The sequence below is a fragment of the Tamandua tetradactyla genome, chromosome 1 (assembly GCF_023851605.1).
Source record: "Tamandua tetradactyla isolate mTamTet1 chromosome 1, mTamTet1.pri, whole genome shotgun sequence".
In the NCBI taxonomy this organism is placed as follows: Eukaryota; Metazoa; Chordata; class Mammalia; order Pilosa; family Myrmecophagidae; genus Tamandua; species Tamandua tetradactyla.
In genome coordinates this window covers 181793949-181811880 of record NC_135327.1, presented here as the reverse complement: position 1 = coordinate 181811880, position 17932 = coordinate 181793949, and the positions used below count along the sequence as shown (strand labels likewise).

Genomic DNA, 17932 nt, shown 5'->3' with positions numbered 1-17932 from the left:
GTTCTTTAGAGATGAGTTTGCTGCTTCTCCATCTATAGATGTAGAAATGGATTCCCTAATCTGTCTAATCCAATATTTACTGAGTGCTTAGTATGTACACTATACTATGTAACGTCTGGGGAATACCTGCTCTCAAGGTGCTTTAATTACTAGCACAAATAATTAAAACACAGAGCAGCCTTTCAGCATTTTAGAAATGACTCTCAAGGGACAAAATGCTTTAGGTCTGGGGAGCAAGTGGCCACATCTGCTGGAAGGATGCTTCATGTAAGAAGGTGGCATTCCAGTTTGTCCTTGATAGAGGAATAGGATTTGACAGGCAGAAAGAAGAAGAGGGCATTGCAAGGGAAAAGAACAGGTAACAAAGTCCCAGAGGTAAGAGAGTGCTGAGAAGCCCATTGTGACTGCTGCATAGAGAAGGTGTAGGTCACCTGAGGAGGGTGGGCCGGGAAGGCAAATGGAGGTCCTGAGGCTGAAGATTTGGTGTGCTGGCCTGGGGAGTTTGAAACAATGTTAAGTGGCAAATGTGAAGATGCTGAGCTGAGTAGTAACTTGATTAGATTACCACCTTTGGTCTAAAACACTTATTTAATACCCACTATGCATATGAAAGGCATCATTCTAGGCATTTGAGACTCAAAAATGAATAAAATATGGTCGTTGCTCTTGAGGAAAGCACAATCCAGCAAGGAGACTAAGCAGTGAAGAGTTTTGATGCAACATTGCAAACTCAAATATGGATTTGTTCCACAAGTTGTAAGAATATAAAAGGAAGGGGGTGATTAAATCCACCTGAGGGGTGCAGAGGAAGTCTTCACAGAAAAAGGAACATTTAGGGGTATTAAATTTTGTATGCCAGATGAGAGCTGATGGGCTTTTCAAATAAGAGGAACAGCTCATACGAAGGCAAGACAATTGATGACATTATGGAGACAGAACCAATTCTGAGCAGCTCACAGTCTGTGTGCATGCATGACTGCCGTGTTTATTACAAGCATGGTATGCCTCACAAAGAGGGGCCTGGTGAAGAGAGTGAGTATGGGATGATACAGCTTATGCCAAGCTACGTGGAAGGACATGCAAACCATGTGTAAGCCTAGAGTAAAGAAATATTAATGGAATTCATCAGCCTAGAGGAGATGTTTTGTTCAAGGATACAAATTAGCAATGACCTTATGTTCATGGGTTTGGGGATTGGGGTAAGGCAAAAGTGCTTCAGGAAGGCTAATCTTCAGGCAGTGGACAAAAGTCCAACGTAAGCTCATCACTGAATTGAATGAACATTCAACAACTGGTAGCTAGTGTGTGTCAGGCCCTCAGAGTGGCTCCAAGGTGAGTAGGATGACATAGTCCCTGTGCTGAAGCAGTTCACAAGTCCAGTGAGGGAGATGGACAAATAAATGATGACAGCACATTGTAATAAATGGGTTGGGGAGGTCTCTTCAAACAAACGAACAAAAACCCTGAAAATCATGGAAGCAGACCAAGGGCAAGGGGATTTAGAGAACATTTCACAAAGGAGATGGCGTTTTGACCCAAGGTGCAGGAGAAGAGAACAGTCATCTCCAGTCCTGTGAGGCATGAACATGTGCCCCTTGTCTGGGGAGTGATGAGTAATTCATTGTCCTGAGGAGCACGGGGCAGAGTCACGGTTTGTATAATTAGGTGAAGAACAGATTGTAAATGGTCTAGACGGCCGGACAACAGAATTCAGATACTTCTTCTTGCATGAGACACTGACAGATATCGACACAGTTGTATTTTAGCAACACGGGGGATAGCTCCGAAGAGGACAGGCCTGAATCCAATGAGATCACCTACATAGCTATTGGAATAATCCTAGCCAGCGATCACAAGGGTTCTGAAATAAGGAAGTTGGACTGAGGATGGAGATGAGGGTGTAATCAGTGCCCTGCTGGCAATTTTGCCAGCTGAGCCCTGATCCGGGTTCAATAGTTTGAGAAAACAAAGAATTTAGAGACACGAAGGCCAGTAGGCATAAGTAGTAAAGTTTATAAAGAGAGAGAGTACATGCTAGGGAGGTTAACAGGTGCGTGCCCAAGGGAGTGACACACACTGAATGGAGTGGGCCAGCTTATTTCATAAGAAAGTTTTACCAGTGGCAGGTTTCCATGGTAACCTTTGAATACTAGGTATCTTCTTTGTTCTAGGAGGAGATAGCTAGCAGAATTCATGGTTTGTTGTCACATACCTAAAATTTGTCTTTAGGCAAATGGTTAACAATCTTTATGACCCTATGCTTCCTACTATTAGCTAAGAGTTTGCTTTGGGCCCAGAATTTTACATGCTTTCATGATTTGGGGAGGTTTCAATAGTTTGGGGACTTTAGAGAAATTTTTGTCCCAGGAAGTTTGCAGCTCTATATTAGTTCCTTCAGAGCTAGATAAGAAACAAGGGAATTTCAGTTGTCTGTTAACTCTTTCAGAGCTAAATAGGAAATGATGGGCTTAAAGTTGTCCTATTTTATCCTGCTATAAGGATGACAGAATCAGTAGTGTTAGGAGGCCAAGTCTCCAGAAGGGTCACCAAAGAGAAGGCATTCAGGATGATGGCAAGATGTCTAGCTGGGGTGAGTAGGTGGTCATGGGGCCAGCTTGGGATTGAATTCCTGCCCTGCTCTTATTGTCTGGGTGACCCTGAGTTATTTAATGCATCAAGCCTCGGGTTCCTTATTTGAAAAGGAGTAGGACAATGGCACCTATGCAGGAGTTGTGAGGACTAAAGGAAGTAATCCCTGTAAAGCACTTAGCACAGCCCTAGGAAGTACCACTGGACTGTTATACTACTATTTTTTGTAGAAAGGTAATTGTAAGTAGGAAATACAGGAGAAGGGCAGATTTAGGGAAAAGAAATTCAACCATATATTGATTTATATATATACTACTTTGATTTGCAAAAGATTAAGGAAGCTTACTTACACTTAATTGAGCAAGATAAAGTAAATGTAAAATAAGTGAGGAAGAATGAGCCAACAGGAAGATCAGGGTAGGAAACATAAGATGGATCCATGAGTGATTTTAAATCACAAAATTCCATGCATTTTTCCTCTAAGCTTTCTGGTAGCCAGTGTGAAGGGGGAAGCATGATTGTACTCATGGTTCATGGGTTCATAGGAAGAAAGCAAGCACAACTGCTCTTGATACCAAAACCAGAGAGAAATTTTTCACTTTGGTCCTCACAGAGAAGGCATCACTAAACATAATGACCATTGTTCTAAACATTTTTCTCAGATTTAACTTCACTGGAACTGATTTATTCATTAGGTATCAGAAATAACAGCAGAGCTTGGGGCCTCCAAGACTGTCAAGGGTCGCAAAAATGTGTGAGACCTGAAAAAGTGTTAACAGACCAAAACGTGACCAACAACAAACTATGAAATAAAAATATATCGTTATTTCAGAAGCAAAGTTATGAAATTCATTTCATTCATTTAAGCAAAGACAATTTAATGTAGGATGTTGGGTGCATTTTAGTATGTTTGATGTGAGCAGAATATGTCCCTCAAATTATGAGAGCCTGGAACATAAAACAATTTAATAGCACCCTGCCTAGGGTCATGGTGGTTGTGGTTTTAATGGCACCCAGTTATAAGCTGGCAACATCGTATTAAATCACATCTGTGAAAGTAATTCTGGGAAGTGATAGATGTGGAGAGGAAGGATATTGTTCTCTCCATCCCTCTTTCTATTTAGCACATCGTATTGGTTGAGACTGTTTTAGATTCTGTGTTTGCAGAACAATTAAAAGACAAGCATTCTCATATTAACAGATGAAATGACTATTATTGCAAAATGGGATGTTCTTGATTGGCCACTGATAACTCATACCCAAAGGAAGGGCTGTGTGGCAACTATTTTACAAGTGTCACCATTATCAGCTGTCTGTTATATGTTTCTGGCTGATAGCTCCAGGCAGCCAGTGACCTCACTCAATAACCTTCCCCTACATTTTGTATCAGGTTTACTTTGGAGGATGTACCAGGAACTTGCATTGCTCAAAGTTAGACATCCTGCACAAACTTAATGGAGACATTTTTTTTAATGGTTGAGATAGGCGTTTGGTTACACATACTTTAAAAACCACCCAGGCTACAATGTCTGTTGTCTGGCCCTAAGGTGGTGGTTGGAGGTGGATGTAGTCAGGGTAATGGAGCTGCCTTCAATTTTATTTGTTTTCACGGATAAGATTTCATTGACAATGAAAAGGAGGGGAGAGAGTGGTTTCCTATGCCATTGTGTGGACTGGAATGGGTTTCAGCCTATGAAAGAGATATTCTAGGTTGAAAATCTTCCCATAAATAATCCCATGGGATTCTGATAGGCCCCACTAGAACCCATAAGTGACCACTGGTCTTGAACTTGGGGCTTCATCTCCAGCTAATCCAAGATCCTTTCTGAAGAGAATTGTGGCCCTAAGCATGAGTGAGCCTACATGGGACTTTGTCAGGACCTGTTTTCACAGAATAATGTCAGTCCAGGGGACATTATTCTGTGAGGTGTTTCATGAACTTTAATGTCAGTTCCATAAAACATCTAGATCTGGACTTGAACAGCAGTATATTTTTGGAGGAGCTTAACCTCACTCTCTACCATTCAGTTATAGGTGTACAAAATGGAGAGAATGAGGAGTGGCCTTTTTACAAAAAAAAGCAGGGAACTACACAGGGTCCAATGTTGAGATAATGTCCATAGAGTTAAATAACTAGCAAAGCTTGGAGCGCACCACTTGGAACCGTTTTTAAACCGTTCCCAAGGTGACTCATTCAGCTTTATCTTCATCCCCAATTGCAGTGGAAGCTGTGGGAGCAGGGTCCAGAACTAGTTGGGGGGCTTTCCTCTTGCTACAGTTCACCTCCCACCTGGGCCTGTGTTTCATTCACTCCAGTCATCTCAGAAGTGTGTTCCTTAATTTCCAAATGTATGGAAGTTTACTAGTTATCTTCGTCTTACTGATTTCTAGCTTATTTACATTGCAATCTGTGAACATACTTGATATTTCTATCTTTTTTTAATCTATTAAGAAAATCATTTGGCTGTTTTGTTTTGGTTTGTGTGTGTGTGTGTGTAAATGTTTGGCAGTGCTTGGAAAAATTGTGCTCTGCTCTTGTGGGGTTCAGTGTTCCAGGTCCATTAGCTCGGGAGTGCTAATTATGTGGTTGAGATCTTCTACATTTTTTTCTGTTAGCTTTTTTATTTGGTCTGCTTATTCTAAGGTGTCCTGAGAGAAATCCTGATTATGGATTTCTCTCTTCTCCCTGTAGTTGTGTCGATTTTTGCATTACATATTCGATGCTGTTATTAAGTGCACTCAGATATAGAATTGTAACGCCTTTCTGGTGAACTGAACCTTCTTTAAAACAATCATTTTGGAATGTCTCACTTTATCTTTAGTAATGCTTTTTGCCTTAAAGTTTATTTTGTCTGGTATTTTTATAGCTATACCAGCTTTCTTTTAGTTAGTTTTACATGCTGTATTTTTTTCATTCTTTTACTTTCAATTTTCCTAAATCTTTATGTTTTAGATGATTATCTTACTTTAAAAATATAATATTGGATTTTAAAAATGCAGCATGACAGTCTTTGTCTTTAATCTTGCTATTTAAAAAAAATTATTCTGTTTTAGAGATTGCAGCATGCATTTTTCACTTACCAAAGCCTAATATTAATTGGTACTTTTGCTGTATTCATAGATGATGCAAAGACCTTGGATTTGACTCTACCATCCACTCCTGTTTTATCTTAACTATATATTATATAAGATATATGTCTTAACTTGCTAATTCATTATCATTACTGTTTTACACAATGATATTTAAATTTATCTACATATTTATCAGTTTATTGTTCTTGATTTCTTTCTGCATGTCTGAATTCCATCTGGGATCATTTTCCTTCTCTTTAAGCAGTGAACTACACAGTTCTCTTTAAAGAACACCTTTTAGTATTTCCTCATTACAGTGATTAATGTTCTCATTAATGAGACTTTTGTTTGTCTGGATGTGTTTTTATTTTGCCTTCATTCTTGAAAAATGTTTTCATTGGGTATAGAATTCTAAGTTGGCTGGTATTTTCTTTTGGTTCTTTAATAAAGATATATATATATATATATATATATATATATATTTTGGCTTCCATTGTTTCTGTGGAAAACTATCAGTCTTATTAGTGAAACTTTTGAAGATAATTTGTCTCCTTTTTTCTCTGGTTATTTTTAAGATTTTTACTTCGTTTTTGGTTTTCAGCAGTTTTACTCAGATACGGATTTCTTTTTATTTGTTCTGCTCAGGGTTTGTAGATTACTGAATTTAAAATTTGATGTTTTTCATTAGTTTTAGAAAGTTCTCAGCCATCAAATGCTACTTCTGTCCCATTCTCTTCTCTCCTTTTGGTACTGTAATTGCACATAGGTTAGAACTTTTCACTGTTTCCTTTACTTTTCTTACGCTCTTTTCTTTATTCTCCATTATTTTGGTTTTCTGTGCTTTATTCTGTCCTTTTCTATTTTATTAAGCCTCTTTCCATCTGTGACTAGAATTATAACTAACCATTAATTCTTAATTTCAGTTCTTGTATTTTCAGCTCTAAAATTTCAATTTTATCCTTTTTTATAGTTATTTACACTCTGCCAAAATTCTCAGTCCTCTTTTTCATCTTCATGATCAGAGTAAATAGTTATTTTTAAATCTAAATCATAGCTTCAAGGTCTGGATATTCTCTATGCCATGAGTCTGTTTCTATTTCTGTTGTTGCTGGTTTTCATTCATGTTACTGTGTTTCTTTATTGTGGTAGATTGAATTATGTACCCCAGCAAAGCCATGCTCATGATCTGCATTCCTGTGGATATGAACTCATGTATGAATAAGAGCCTTTGAAGATGTTGTTTTTGGTTGAGCTGTGGCCAGCTGAATCAGGGTCAGTCTTATTCCATATTATTGGAATCCCTTAAAAGCAGAAGAAATTTGAACACAAGGAGGAGCCAGAAGCTAGAAGTCTGTGGAAACTAGAAGAGGAGAAAGGAGAGGACGTTGCTTGATGGGAGGCAGAGATTACAAACCAAGGAACCCCAAGGATTACTGGCAGTCAACACCAGAACACTACAGCCTCTGGGACAAAGCAAGCTTTGCCAGTATTTTGCTTTTCAACTTCTAGTCTCAAAACCAATGAATTGCTATTGTTAAGCCAAAACCAGTTTGTAGTGTATGTGCTAGCAGCTCTGGAAAACTAGAACCCTAGTGTACCTGGCTATATTTTATTGTATGAAAAATTGTAATTATACACTACTGTTTTTTGAAATACCTTGAGACTAAGGAAGATGGTATCTTCCTGTAAAGATGTTTCCCTTTCTTCCTCCCTTCCTTCCTTCCATCCTTCCTTCCTTCTCTGTCTGTCTTTCTTTCTTTCCTTCCCTTCCTCCCTCTCTCTTTCTTTTCTTCACAAGGTGCTTACAGGCAACAATCTGGCATCATGCAAGTCTGTCTCAGTAATTGTAGTGACTCAGAGCTGAGTTGTAGACTTTGTAAGGGTCAGTTTATTTGGTCACTTTTCCTTTTATGGTGCAGCTCTTTAGAACCCCAACCTAAAGCAAGAGCAGTTCACAAGGCAGCTCTTACAATGGGCACTGGGCTCCTGTACATATTCCTCTGTCCCTGAAAGACTGACAAAAGAAAATTTTTAGCCTTTCACTTGTCTCTTCCTGAACCAGTAAACAACTCCAGGGACAAAGCAATTCCTACCACTAGGCTCAACCAACCTGGGTTTCTACCCTCTACCCAGATCCTGGCCTGGAATTTCTTTACTTTCTTGTCAGCCTTCTGATACTTTCACACAGATGGTTTTCATATTCTTCTCAGTTTTCCTAGTTTTTAGATAGAAGGTTGGTCCAAATTACCTGCTGTTACAGGAAACATAATTCTCCCAGCATCTCTTTTCTTTTCTCTAACATTTCTGACTTCCTGGTCCTTCCCATCAGTATTTAGCTGTGCTCATGCCTCTCCAATCTTTAAAAAAAAAAGCAAAAACAAAAAATGTCCCTTAACCCACACTTGTCTCTAGGTTGCAGCCCTATCTTTATTCTTTTCATGGACAGACTTGTCTACAAACTGTCTCCATTTCATCCTCTACTTCTATACCCCTTCAATCTCTTTTCATGCCCCACCTTTTCAACATAGCAATCTCTAAGACCACCATGAACCTTCTCTTTGCTCAATTCAGTGGGCATTTCTCAGTCCACTTTTTATTTGATCTCTTAGCAACATTCAACAATATTCACTAATCCTCTCTTAAGAAACACTCTCCTCCGGGCCGGGCTGCTGTGGCCGCAGGGCCGGAGGTCTGCCTCCTGGCCCGCCTGACTGGGCGGTGAGGGGCGCTGAGTGATGGATCAGGGCCGCCAGCTGGACACCAGGCCCGAAGCAGCGCGAGATGAGGAAGAGCCCAGGGTGAAGAAACGATGACTCGTGTGTGTGGAGTTTGCCTCGGTGGCAAGGAGCAACCCTGCCGTGGCTCAGTGCTACCTGGCAGAGAATGACTGGGAGATGGAATGTTGACCTAAGCAATGAAGATACAACTGATTCCTCCTGTAAAATCAGCTCATCTGAAAATATTCACCCAGAAGATGACAGTATGTTCTCTTTAATTTACCTGGAATATTGATGGATTACATCTAAACAACCAACAAGAGAGGGCTCCAGGAGAGTGTTTGTATTTAACTTTGTACAGCCCAGATGTGATATTTCTACAGGAGGTTATTCCTCCATACCACAGCTACCTAAAGAAGAGAGCAAGAAGTTATGAGATTATTACAGGTCATGAAGAAGGATATTTCACAGTTATAATGTTGAAAAAAGTCAAGAGTGAAACTAAAAAGCCAAGAAATTATTCCTTTTCCAAGTATCAAAATGATGAGAAACCTTTTGTGTGTGCATGTAAGTGTGTCGGGAAATGAACTTTACCTTATGACTTCCCATTTGGAGAGCACCAGAGGGCATGCTAAGGAACGAATCAATCAGTTAAAAGTAGTTTTAAAGAAAATGCAAGAGGCTCCTGAATCAGCTACAGGCAGGAGATACGAATTTATGGGATCAAGAAGTTACCAAATGTGGTGATTTACCCAACAATATTTTGGATGTCTGGGAGCTTTTGGGCAAGCCTGAGCATTGCCAGTATACATGGGATACACAAATGAACTCTAATCTTGGAATACCTGCTACTTGTAAACTTCGTTTTGATCGAATATTTTTCAGAGCAGCAACAGAAGGGGCCACATTATTCCTCAAAGTCTGGACCTACTTGGGTTGGGAAAACTGGACTGTGGCAAATTTCCTAGTAATCATTGGGGTCTTCTTGCAGCTTAGATATAATATTGTGACCTGCTTTTCAAAAATGAGTTTTAAATGTACTGTAGTTTTGTTCTGGATTTTAGCAAATATAATTTTTAATATGGAGGAATTAATATACTGGATCACTGTAAAAGAAGAAAATCCTACTGTAACTTTTATTTCATGGATTGTGTCCTCAGATTTCAGAACTAACTATTAATGGTCACTTAAACTAAAGCGTGCCATGTTCAGAATATGACGCCTCTTAATGAAAGGAACAAAGCCTGTCAGAGCTTTCAAAAGTGGTCCTAATGCCAGCTGGGTTCCAAGCAGGGGGCCAGTATCATCTTGGGGTAGACTTAATACTTGATTTGTTTTTCAGTCAGGTACTAGAATTGTTAATATTTTAAATAAGTCCACAAACGAAAAATGCTTTTTTAATGTTTTAAGAGGTTACTGAGTCCTTGGATCTTTCAATTATATTTTGCAAATTCATATAATCTTAAATGAAAAAGTTAAGTGAAAGACAGCTATCTTACATCAGACTTCTTTTGTCAGCTAACTGTGTAAAGAAACTTTATAACTTAAAATTCCTTGCCTCTTTCATTCATGGTTATAGTTATCTCACCAAAAGAGACAGAGTTAGCCTTGATACAGTTTATAGCAGCATTGGACTGTTTTTCTAAGAAAACAGTAAATGTATAAAGAGATATAGGTTTTTATTTTTGCTACTTGTAAAACCAGATTATTTTGCAAGAGGTGAATAAAGGGCACTTTAATTGTGCTTTAAAAAAAACATTTTTTTTTTCACCAGAGAAATGTACTTTAAATAAAGAATTTTTTTAAAAAAAATTAAAAAGCACCCTCTTGACTTCCGGAGAAGATGGCGGCTTAGTAAGATGCGCGGGTCTTAGTTCCTCCTCCAGAACAGCAACTAAAGAAACAGAAACAATACGAAACAGCTCCCGGAGCCACGACAGAGACCAAAAAGACAGTGTACCCCATTCTGGAACGGCTGAACGGGCAGGGAGAATCCGCTGCGGTGAGATACCCGAGGGACGCGCGCTTTCCCGGGCCGGGGTGGCTGGCGACCGGGGTCCTTTCCACACACGTGGCTTCCCGGTCCGACTGGGAACGTTGGATAGTGGGGCTCTCCCACCACACTTGGCATCTCGGGCCAGCTGGATAATTTGGACTGGCACTCCCCCAAGCCGCGGTGGCCGGCGACCCCCCCTCCACGCGTGGTTTCCCGGGCCGACTGCGAGATTCGGATTGGCAAGTTAAAGGAGCCACAGCATCTTTTACTGGTGGGACCTGCAGACAGACAAGCGCCACGAGCGCCACCTACTGGGCAGAAAAAGAAAAAACAGAGCCCAGAGATTACACAGAAAAACCTTTCAACCAGCCGGGTCCCACACCCAGGGAAATCTGATCAAATGCCCAGACACCAGCAGAAAATAACGGATCACGCTTGGAAAATTGAAAATATGGCCCAGTCAAAGGAACAAACCAATAGTTCAAATGAGATACAGGAGCTGAGACAACTAATGCTGAATATACGAACAGAAATGGAAAAACTCTTCAAAAACCAAATCAATAAATTGAGGGAGGACATGAAGAAGACATGGGCTGAACAAAAAGAAGAAATAGAAAATCTGAAAAAACAAATCACAGAACTTATGGGAGTGAAGGACAAAGTAGAAAAGATGGGAAAAACAATGGATACCTACAATCGTAGATTTAAAGAGACAGAAGCTACAATTAGTGAAGTGGAGGACGGAACATCTGAATTCCAAAAAGAAACAGATACCATCGGGAAAAGAATGGAAAAACTTGAGCAGGGGAGCAGGGAACTGAATGACAATATGAAGCGCACAAATATACGTGTTGTAGGTGTCCCAGAAGGAGAAGAGAAGGGAAAAGGAGGAGAAAAACTAATGGAAGAAATTATCACTGAAAATTTCCCAACTCTTATGAAAGACCTAAAATTACAGATCCAAGAAGTGCAGCGCACCCCAAAGAAAATAGACCCAAATAGGCGTTCTCCAAGACACTTACTAGTTAGAATGTCAGAGGTCAAAGAGAAAGAGAAGATCTTGAAAGCAGCAAGAGAAAAACAATCTGTCACATACAAGGGAAACCCAATAAGACTATGTGTAGATTTCTCAGCAGAAACCATGGAAGCTAGAAGACAGTAGGATGATATATTTAAATTACTAAAAGAGAAAAACTGCCAACCAAGACTTCTATATCCAGCAAAATTGTCCTTCAAAAATGAAGGAGAAATTAAAACATTTATAGACAAAAAGTCACTGAGAGAATTTGAGACCAAGAGACCAGCTCTGCAAGAAATACTAAAGGGAGCACTAGAGTCAGATACGAAAAGACAGAAGAGAGAGGTATGGAGTAAAGTGTAGAAAGAAGGAAAATCAGATATGATATATATAATACAAAAGCCAAAATGGTAGAGGAAAATATTATCCAAACAGTAATAACACTAAAAGGTAATGGACTGAATTCCCCAACCAAAAGACATAGACTGGCAGAATGGATTACGACCCAGCAATACCACTGCTAGGTATCTACTCAAAGGACTTAAGGGCAAAGACACAGACGGACATTTGCACACCAGTGTTTATAGCAGCATTATTTACAGTTGCAAAGAGATGGAAACAGCCAAAATGTCCATCAACAGATGAGTGGCTAAACAAACTGTGGTGTATAACTACGATGGAATATTATGCAGCTTTAAGACAGACTAAACTTACGAAGCATGTAATAACATGGATGGACCTAGAGAACATTATGTTGAGTGAGTCTAGCCAAAAACTAAAGGACAAATACTGTATGGTCCCACTGATGTGAACCGACATTTGAGAATCAACTTGGAATATATCATTGGTAACAGAGACCAGCAGGAGTTAGAAACAGGGTAAGATAATGGGTAATTGGAGCTGAAGGGATACAGACTGTGCAACAGGACCAGATACAAAAACTCAAAAATGGACAGCACAATAATACCTAATTGTAATGTAACTATGTTAAAACACTGAATGAAGCTGCACCTGAACTATAGTTTTTTGTTTGTTTATATCTTTTGTTTTTGTTTTTTCTTTTTCCTTTATATATATATATATATTTATTATTATTATTATTATTTTAATTTTCTTCTCTATATTAACATTCTATATCTTTTTCTGCTGTTTTGCTAGTTCTTTTCCTAAATCGATGCAAATGTACTAAGAAATGATGATCATACACCTATGTGATGATACTAAGAATTACTGAGTGCATATGTAGAATGGAATGATTTCTAAATGTTGTGTTAATTTCTTTTCTTTTTTTTAATTAATAAAAAAAGTTAATAAAAAAATAAAAAATCATAGAAAAAAAAAACAAAAAACACCCTCTTCTCTTGACTGTTAGGCCCTCAGAGTCTCCAAGTTTCTTTACTTACTTTCTAGTACTTCTTTTAAGTTTCTTTTATGAGCTCATCTTCCTCAACCTGACTTTAAAGTAATTGGAGTTCCTTAAGGATTGGCCCTAGATGCTCTTATCTTCTACTCCATACTATCTTCTTTGCAATTTCACCCATACTTTCAATCATTATTTTTTTTTAATTTATTTTTTATAAAACCAAAACAACATACAAACATGAACATTCTTAACATACATTCATTCCATGCATGGTGTACAATCAATGGGTTACAATATTATCACATACTAGTGTATTTATCACCATGGTCATTTTTTAGAACATTTGCATCACTCCAGAAAAAGAGATAAAAGAAAAAAGAAAAAACTCATACATTCCATACCCCTCCCTCTCATTGACCAACTAGTATTTCCATCTACTTAGTGTATTTTAACTTTGTTCCCCATATTTTTTCTATAATCCTTTACCACTCCCTTTCATTATTCCCTAGTATTTCAGTCTACTCAATTTATTTTAACATTTGTTCCCCCTATTATTTATTTATTTTAATCCATATTTTTTTTACTTATCTGTCAATATCGTAGATAAAAGGAGCATCAGACACAAGGTTTTCACACTCACATAGTCACATTGTGGAAAGCTGTATCATTATACATTCATCTTCAAGAAACATGGCTACTGGAACACAGCTCTTCTGTTTCAGGCACTTCCCTCTAACCTCTCTGATACACCTTAAATTAAAAAGGGGATATCTTTAAAATGCGTAAACATAACCTCTAGGATAACCTCTCTGCTCTGTTTGAAATCTCTCAGCCACTGACACTTTATTTTGTCTCATTTCTCTCTTCCCCCTTTCGGTCAAGAAGGTTTTCTCAATTCCTTGCTGCTGAGTCCCAGCTCATTCTAGGATTTCTGTCCCATGTTGCCAGGGAGGTTTACACCCTTGGGAGTCACGTCCCATGTAGAGAGGGGGAGGCTGGTGAGTTTGCTTGATGTGCTGGCTGAGAGAGAGGCCACATTTGAGCAACAAAAGAGGTTCTCTGGTGGTGACTCTTTGGCCTAATTTTAAGTAGGCTTAGTCTATCCTTTGTGGTCAATCATTATCTTTCATTGGTGACTCTAGAAACTGTAAGTCCAATATAGACCTATTCTTTGAGCTCTTGAACCTTTAGTGGATGCCTAAGGAGTGTTCTGTTTGATCTAGTCCTAGCCTACCTCTTCTTTCAAATTATACTATACTTTCCTGTCACACGCCTCTTCACACAAATCTTTGAGTCTCCTTTTTCTATATCATATTCCTAAACCCCAGAAATTAACTTCATTACCATACCTGGTAGCCAGAGCCTTGTCCTCTCATGTATATTTATTGTATCTGTTATAAGCAATAAGGCAATAATAATTAGCCTTAAATTTGACAACGATGTGTGATATATTGAATTTTGTACCCAATTTAGACATAAATTGATCTGCATTCCTGTGGGTATGAACTCATTATAAATAGCATCTCCTATAAATGTTATTTTAGGTAAGGTATGGCTCAGCTGAATGAGGTTGAGTCTTAAACCAGATTACTGGAATCCTTTATAAGAAGAAATTCAGACAGAGAGAAAGTTACAGAGAGGACCCAGAAGCCTGAAGGCAGCATAACCTAGAAGAGAAAGGGGAGTACATCACCATGTGATGCAAGGGAGGGCAGGAGGCCAAGGAACCCCAAGGAATGCCAGCAGCCAGTACCAGAATGTTACAGGCATTGAAAGGATGTATGGCCTTACTGATGCCTCAATTTTGGACCTCTCCTAACCACAAAACCATGAGCCAGTAAATTCCCATTGTTTAAGCCAATGCACTGTGTGGCATTTGTTGGTGCAGCCTGGAAAACTAATACAGGTGGCCTGTTCTGATTTTCATTTCACAGGGCAACTCACCCATTGAATTTTGGGGAGCTTCCTGGCACTTTTATTAAGACTAAGAAAATGGTTATTTCCTGTTTCCTTTGACACAGGGCTGATAGATTTGGTTTGGATTTATAAATAATCCTTTGGCAGGAGTTGGGAGAGGAACTTCTTCCACAAAACCCTAAAGAAGAAGAGTCTGTAAATCCTGGAACAGGTCCATAACAGAAGTGGATCAGATTTGCAGATGGGATTCTGCACAGCTGTGCTAAAAGTAAATAAGAAAGAAATGATTACTATCTACCTGGGGAAGAATCTTACTTCTGAGAGTGGTAGGAATCAAGGACAAGTGAACTAAGACATATCATCTGTGTTTTAGTTTCCTAGGCTGCTCAAGTAAATGCCATGAAATGGTTTGGCTTAAACAATGGAAATTTATTCACTCACCATCTTTTTCCACCTTTTATTTTTGTAAAAAACTTTCCATTGTGGTAATATATATACAGCATAAAATTTCCCATTTTAGTCACTTTCATGTGTACAATTCTATGATATTAATTCTGTTCACAATGTTATGCCATCACTACTATTCATTACCAAACAGAAACTCTATACCCAATAAGCAATAACTCTTCATTCCTCAACCCAGGTTGCAATCCACTTTCTGTCTCTGTGAATCTGGGTGTTCGAGGTATTTTATATAAGTGCAATCATACAATATTTGTCCTTTCTCTTTGGCTTATATTGTTTAGCATAACGTTTTCAAGGTTCATCCTTGCTGTAGCATGTATTAAAATTCACTCTTTTTAAAGGCTGTGTAGTATTTATGGATATATCACATTTTGTTTATCCGCTCATCTGTTGATGGACTCTTGGGTTGTTTCTACATTCTGGTTACTGTGAATAATGCTGCTGTGAACATTCATGTACAAGTTCTTGTTTGAATATATGTTTCAATTCTTTGGGGTATGTATCTGGGAATAAAATTGTTGGGTCATATGGTAATTCTAAATATAACCTTTTGAGGGCATGCTGGTCTGTTTACCAAGGCAGCTGCACGATTTCACATTTCCACTAACAATGTATGAGGGTTCCCAGGTGGTTTTGATTTGCATTTCCTTAATGACTAAAGATATTGAGCATCATTTCATGTGCTTATTGGTCATTAGTATATCTTCTTTGGAGAAATGTCTATTCAAGTCTTTTGTCTATTTTTCATTTGGGTTGTCATTTGTTGTTGATGGGAGGCGTTTTGACATATTTGTGTTCACAAAGCATCATCAAAACACTACTTTCTCCGCAAAGACCATGGCATTCTAGGGCTGACTGCTGATGATCCTTTTCTCCTCTGTACATGGCAAGGTACATGGTGGCATTGCTTGGTCTCTCCCTCCTCTTCCAGGTTCCACTGATTTCAGTTTCTGGCTACTCTTTCTGTGGCTCTCTTTCATTCTCTTATAAAGGACTCCAGTGATAGGATTAAGACTCCTCCTGATTGAGGTGTGTCAAATTTAAACTGAAGTAGCCTCATCAAAAGGTCCTACTTAAATGGGTTCATATCCACAGGAATGGATTAATTTTAAGAACATGTTTTTCTGAGGTACATACAGCTTCAAACCACCAACCTCCACCCACTCGACCACAAAAAGACATTCTTTCCACGTGTAGATACATTCATTCCATCACAACATCCCCAAAGCCTTAGGTTATTTCATTAACAATGCTAAGTACAAAGTCTCATTAAAATTGGTTATAGGTGTGGTCTGTCCTAGGGCACAGTACTCCTCCAACTGTGGACCTGTAAATCCTAGAGAACAAGTTATCTGCTTCCAATAGACAAAGGTGGGACAGGCCTAAGATAAACATTTCCATTCCAGAAGGGAGAAATTGGAAAGGAAAACAGAGGTCACAGGTCCCTAACATTACCAGTACGTTTCAGGGCATACTCCATTACCACATCAGAAAACATTTTTCAAGATATATCCATATGCTACCACTTAGTACCACCAGATTCTATCAAATAAAGTTTGTTGATAAATTTTTCATTTAGATTATTAGTCTCTTAAAGCAATGACCCTTGGCAGCAACAAGTTAATATTTTACTTGAAAAACAGTTCTCAGAAATATACATACACATATACACACTGCAACAGTAATTTCAGCAGAGAAAAATAAACTGGCAACTCACAAAGAAATAAAAAGCCACAAAAATTTTTATAAAAAATGACCAAATTCACTTGCAATTCAATAAATTAAAAAGAAAGAATACTACTCACCCATTGATTTGGCTTTTTTTTTTTTTTAAGAGTAAGTAGATGAGAAATTTAAGTACACATGCAGAGAAAAGGAGCATGTGCGCTCTCACAAGTAAAGAAAAATGGAGGTTGAGAAGCCCCAATTTGGCAAGATTTTTAAGAAAACGGTGATACTAAGTGTTGATGAGGGAGTGGCAAAGCAGGGACTTTTGACATAGTAATTCCACATCTGACATTTTTCACAGGGAAATAGAGATAAACAAAAACAGTGTATAAGCAAGTTTCTCCATCTCAACATTATGATTATTTGTAATAATGAAAGCTTAGATGCAACTTATAATGGAATAATAGATACTGTTAAAATGCTATTTTAGAAAAATATTTGGTTATTTGGGAAGGCACTTGCTGTATAATACAAGGCAGAAAAAGTAGGATATAAGATTGTCAACCAATATAATATCGTATATGTACAAAGAGATTAGCTTGGAAGTCACTCCATTAAGATGTTACAGTAGTCATGTGTAGGATGTTCAAATTTATGTGATTTCTGTTTTCTTCTTCACAGTTTTTATGTTTCTCCATAATGAACTTGTGTGACCTGTAATCAGGAAATAAAATTAAGTTATAAAGTTTTAAAAAGAGTTTTTCACCAGAAAGCAATACAGCTATAATGACTCAGACAAAACAGATTTTACAATATCTAATTGCCTGAGATAATGTTTCAATGTCAGGGAATCTCGCTTTAATATTTTTAAATCTCAATGAAGTTTCAAGTTAAATATGGTATGGAAGACTGTGTATTGCAGCCTCTGTTCTTGCAGTGCTCAAGGACTAGAAGAGAATATACAGACACACCTGGAAATATGAAGGATGTAAAGAAAACTAGAATCAAGACCCTGGAAAAACGGAATCTTAATCAGTGTTGGAAAAGGACCTCAGAGGTCATCTGGCCCAATCCTTAACCCAGCAAAGATGCCCTCCTACAAAGACAGTACTATGCTCCAGACTTTG

The 17932-nt window shown here is 38.4% G+C and overlaps 1 pseudogene; it reads left to right on the top strand.

The window, feature by feature from the left end:
* The first annotated feature begins 8396 nt into the window (after positions 1–8396).
* LOC143687421 (tyrosyl-DNA phosphodiesterase 2 pseudogene) lies at positions 8397–9388 on the top strand (annotated as a pseudogene).
* The last annotated feature ends 8544 nt before the right edge of the window (positions 9389–17932 follow it).